The following is a 6000-nucleotide window of genomic DNA, read 5'->3' as shown; positions in this document are numbered from 1 at the left end:
AAAAGATAAAGCATATGCAGAATGAAATGAGAAAAATTGTAGATATCCATGGAAGAGTAAGGAATAATGGAATGAAAGATGACTATGAAAAAAGGTGGTGAATGATTTGAGAGTGGTGCTGCATGGAGATTTGATTATTGGCACTGTGGTGAATGAGAATTCTCACAAGGTTTGTTTTTCTGGAGGTAGAATGAACAGTGATTGTGGAGTAAGCAAGCAAGAGTTAATAACGGTAGTAGTTAGAATGATTTGAGATGATAACGAGAATGTGAGAATGGACATCAAAGTTGTTGAGAAGGGTAAAATAACTGGTAGGCAAGGTAGTCTGTGCATGTGCTTTCCAGGTGACAATTACAAACTGAAATAGCAAACAAACAACATGAATAGTACACTATTTTGCCAAAAGTGTCCAGACAGCATCTGTTTGTATTTCCCATTGCTATAGTGTTGCTTCAGTACAAGGTCAGTCCTTTTGTTGCTATTACAGTCTTTTCACTAAGTTCTGGTAAACTGCTGTTGGAATTTGTTTTCATTCCTCCTGTAGTATGGCAAACAGCCAATGAGTGTTGAGCAAGTAGGTCTGGCATGCAACCTTTGTTCTGGCTCATTCCAAACAGGTTCAACAGAGTTGAGGTTGGGGATTTAGGTTGGCCAGTTCTTCTGCCTTCATGTTTTCAATCCATGGAGCTAGGACCCTTTCTTTGTGAGCAGGTGTGTTATTGTGCTGATACAAGAAAGGGCCTTTTCCAACCTGTTGCCACAGTGTGAGAAGAACAGAATTGTCCAAAATATCATGGTAGGCATTAGCATTTAAAGATCTGGACAAAAAAACCAATGGGCCTAGTCCAAACCAGGAAAATCAGCCTACACCATTATGCTACCACCTTGAAATTTCATAGTCGATAAAAGACATTCCTGTAAGTATTATTTGCCAGGCAGACACGTCCATCAGATTACCAGATTGTGTACAATGATTCATCGCTCCACAGGACCCTCTTCCATTGATCCACATTCCAATGATGATGATTTTTTTTTTTTCCTCATTTCAGACCCCATATATTAGGTATGATCAAGGGCTTGTGAGCCACAGCACAACTGTGAAACCCAAGGGCAAACACCTCCCACTGAATAGTTGTGTCACTGATTTCTGTTCAAGAGCTCATGTGGAAGTCATTTGCGATGGTTACTAAGGCTGGCTGACAATTTACTGTGACAACATGCTTGGGAGTTTGCCAGTTCCGATTTATCAGTTTCTTTTGCCTACCAGTTCAGGGACAGGATTTGGTGGTTCCTTCATGTTTCCACTTCACGATAACCATGCTAACAGTTGAAGGCAAGTACAATGTGGCAGAAATCTCTTGGACTGAATGACTGTAACTTGTGGACTCTGACTTTCATACCACGTTCGAATGGACTCGATTCTTTTCGTCCAGTCATCCTGATGTCAAAGAATGTCTACATAGCTAATGCCCACATGCCTGTACTAATATAGTGTTGCAGACGTGTATCTGTGTCATATGGGCGAGGAAACATAGAGCGCTACTAGCATATACGTAATGTATATGCTAGTAGAGCTGTGTGAGGAGAGAGGAATGCAGTTTGTGAACATGGGATGATTTTGAAGGACATGGGACTGCATAAGAGACTGACTGCATTTGGTGTGTTAACTGAAGAGACACTTGAAGGATGAAAGCATAAAGACAACAGTAAATAAAATGTGAGGAAGCAGGAATAGAGGAGATTGAAGGAGTCCTTGTGAATGGTGAGGAGAATGAGAGAACAGCAACACGTGTGGAGTACATTCAAAAGTACAGGCTTTCTTTTCTTATGTAAGCTCATAAGAAAAGAAAGGCAGAAAGAAATGGGGAAGGATCTGCCGATGATAGTAGAATTGTGCTTATCCAAGGCAAAAACGCAAGGTACAAAGGATGGCAATTGTGTTATATGATATGCGATGTTGGTGGATTGGATAAATTTAAATGTGGCAGACTGAAATATTTAAATAGTCTTATAGATCTGGCAATGTGGAAAGTAGGGTAGTGATGAGAAAAGATGTGTGTGTGTGTGTGTGGGTAAATTATTCTAGCAAACAGGGTTATACGTATAGATTTTATACATTATCGATTTTAATTATGATAATATTGATTGGAAGGAAGAGGACATCTGTTAACAAAAAAAAAGAGTGAATTTCTTGAGTTTTTGGCAAAGAATGCCAGTATGTAACAATCATACAAAGATCAAGGATCTTGGATTTGACCATCTCATCATTGGATGTTATAAATGGGACGGCAATTTTCTTCTGTTTGGCGAGAGTGGCATTGAAGCGATTAATTGGGTGGTGGTGGCCAGCGGTATGAGAACTTCTTTGAAGAAGTGATATGTGGAACTGTGAAACTGGTGATTAATGAAAAGCTCAGAAAAGAGCACATGCAGCTATATCATGGAAGAAGAAATTCGATAGAAAGGATATCAGTGCTGCTCAAGAACAATCTAGAAGCAATGTCTGAATGTATTCCAAGCAGCAGGCGGTTAAATAAGTTAGATATGAAATGGATGAATGAAAGGAAATGAAACCTTGAAGTAGAAGGCATTATTAACACAGCATAAGACGAGTTAATCAGTTGCGTGATGAATACAAATGAAGATGGTGATATACTTGGTAAGTATAGCAAAAGTGCAGTAGGAGTAGCAGTTAATAAGGCCAAATAAATAAAAATTCTATTAATTTTTTAAAGTGCTATCAGTAAAAGAAAGAACGATTATCTAAGGATGACAGTTGAGATATATTAAATGATGCACCTGTGTTACTCAGTGGAAGTGATGTGCCGTTCACGGTGCTCGAAGAAAAGAGAGTCAGAAGTTCTATTCTAGTCTAGTCAACAACTAGAGGAATTTTTATTAAAGACTTTTTTTTTCTTGTCCGGTTCCCGAGTTAGTCGATATCTGGTACGGGCAAGCTGGTTTTTCGTCCTGTAAACTCGAGAAAATCGACCGTAAAACACTATTTTAAACAATAAGATATATTGTTAGGATTATGGATCACAAGATGGAGGCACTTGTTAGTCTCCCCTCTACACCAGACACCATGTAAAATTAGTGATAGTCTTGGGCCAGCTATCTCTGATGATTAGTTACCGGTGGAGATTGAACTGTCTCCCCCTAGTCTCCAAAAGTTAGAGCTAAAATGGCCACGCCTACTCCCTATAAGGGAATAAAATGCTTTAGATGAGCAGTTTCATAAAAGTATTCCATCCTCATTAAAGTGACATCATTCAGATTTAAGTGCAGTGGGAAAGGAAGAAGGAAGTATATAAGGAATCGAGTAAACCTCACGTAATAAGGCTGCAGCTTTTAACGATATATCACTATATGTTTTGACGGAATGTTCTAGAGAGTTAACTCCCATGTACTTGTTTAATACAGGTCTTACATTGCACCAAGTTCCAAAGAAGTGGGCAGAGAGAAAAACTGACTTCATTACAGAGGTGATAAAATTATTGCTTTGAACTACAGATCAATCTGTGTGTCTGGAGTTGTGGTAAAAGTGTTGGAGAAGTTAACATGGACTAAGGGTTAAGAATTGGGCTGCCAATAGCAGAAGCATTCTTTTTTATCGACAACATGGGATCTTTTAAAGGAGTATCATGCTTGAGCGACCCACTTTATCATAAGGTGACAAATGTATTGGATAAGTGAAAAAATTAGTACATGGTATTTTTCAAAGGCCATTAATGGATTGCCACAAAATAAGTTAAATTGAATTAGAAGGAGTTGTAGGGTAGATTAGCGCACTGAATTGGAAATTGACTGTTTGATAGGTATCAGCCAGTTATGTATGTGAAAGAATATCTCAGAAGTGGAAAGTCACTAGTTGTGTGCCCCATGCGTCTCTTTGGGCCATTATCATTTAACTTGTATGTTAAAAATATTGGAAAAGTGTTGAGTGAAGATATGCATTTGCAGCTGACCGTTATGAGTAGCCTTTGGTCGACTGAGAAGGGAATGTATTTTAGGCGGTATTGTGAAAAAGGTCCGAATGTTCAGTTTTCTTAAGATTTTTGCTAATTTTGGAGAGATACAGCTCATGTAAAGAATAGAAATACTGTCCTTAGAAACTATAGTATCTTCATTACGGCGTGAGGGAGGATTGAAAAGGAGTTTGTTGATAATTTTTTTTTTCAATAGCCATTTAACTGGAATGTGCTTTGAAGTGTAAGTTCGTTGCTAAGTTCCTGTTCATCCGAAAGAAGTGAGCGAGCTCAGTGTCCAAGAGTAGATATGATACCAAATTTCTGCTTAGGGTAATGGTGAGAATCAGCATGGAGATATCTGTCTGTATGGATCGGTTTTCTAAAAATAATGATTTTGAATTTCTCATTTAAATGGGACAGTTTTAGATCTAAGAAAAAAAAAACCTTATTTGTAGTTATAGATATTATAGTTGCTAAGGACAGTATTTCTATTCTTACATCAGCTCTATCTCTCCAAAATTAGCAAAACTCTTAAGAATATTTAACATTCGGACTTTCTTTACAAGACTGCCGAAGCTACTTTCCCTTCTCACTCGACCAAAGACTAATCATAATGGTCTCAAATATCCTGGGTTTATCAAATTTTCTGCAATTGTCGCAAGCCTTACTTTGGACAGACAGAAGAAAAAAAAACAATCGAACTCCCTATCGAAGAACACCAAAGAGACAACTGCAAAAGAACTCGAGCCAACGCCTTATCTAGCCCTATCTTGTTTTCAGCTGATTCGAACGAGGAGGATCTCCCACATCCAGTACTCTGGGAAAAGTCTAACAATCTATACCGTTGTTATGATGAGATAGAAAGAAAAATTTTGGAGTCAAGAGGAGTAATCCTAAACCCTGTTTAAATCAATAATTTAAGCTACAACTTATCAGACTGCCACAGCTCTGCTATTCAATACTGACGTGCGCGAGATCGTGGACTCACACATGTGCCTAATAATACAGTTGGAGATTGTTATTTTTTAAACTCATCTAGGCTTTAGCCTCTACATTGTTTTTTGCTGCGTTTTTTAATACTGTTCAGATCCAGTTCGTTGATAGTTCCTTACTGGCATTCTTATATGTTTTTTAGCAGCTGAAGAAGTCTATGTTTAGACGAAACTAGTTGTGCGATTAAAACTTTTTGTCTTTAGTCATTTAATACTTTTAATATGTCCTCCAACCGAGTAAATCTTCCTATATATATCAGAGATACTGAATACCAAAACAACATCTTAGCTTTGTCATCATATATACTCTCTTTAAATGATCCACACCACAGATGCATTGGCAGTGAGACATCAAGTGATGAGTCCGTATCACAATGTTCATACAACATAACAGAGAAATATTTGAGAATCCTTAGAAAAGGCATCGGATTCAAAACACATAAAGATGAACTTATCGGAATACATTCTAGCCATAACTTGCCAAACACGTAAACGTGAACTTGTAAGCATGCACAATGTGCTCGATACAATGCATAACTTTTTTAAATCATCACTATTGTATGGTTATATAATAGTTGTCCCCTTTTTTAATGTTTACCTCTTTTCTTTGGAAGTTTTCGTTTCACACCTGAAGGAATACTGTGAAATTACAAAGAAGCGTTTTTTTTTTTTTTTTTTAATTAATTAATAGCTTTCCTTGTTGGCCGTGTGTTTAGCGTATCTGCTCTCCATACAAATGGCTGCGGGTTCGAATCCCGCTGTGGTCATGGATATTTGTGATTTTCTTTCACCTTCATACATTCATTCATACACTATATATACTCTCTTCTAAGATGGAGTGGGTCATCATTGGAGAAGTAGACCCTGCTCTCCCGCAATGGGAGAGGCCTTTTCCTAGCAGCGGCGAAGATACAGGCAAAATCACAATTATTAATATCTTATTCCGGTTTAATGTGTTATAACTTATATACGTATTTAACCCCTCCCCCTCCAGCTCCAAAATTAAGGATAAAATAGTCTCGCCTACTTCCAATAGG

Source organism: Typopeltis vanoorti, chromosome 15 (assembly GCF_054136105.1).
Source record: "Typopeltis vanoorti isolate ZY-2024b chromosome 15, IOZ_Tvanoo_1.0, whole genome shotgun sequence".
Lineage (NCBI taxonomy): Eukaryota > Metazoa > Arthropoda > Arachnida > Uropygi > Thelyphonidae > Typopeltis > Typopeltis vanoorti.
Note: the sequence above shows the minus strand (reverse complement) of the source record.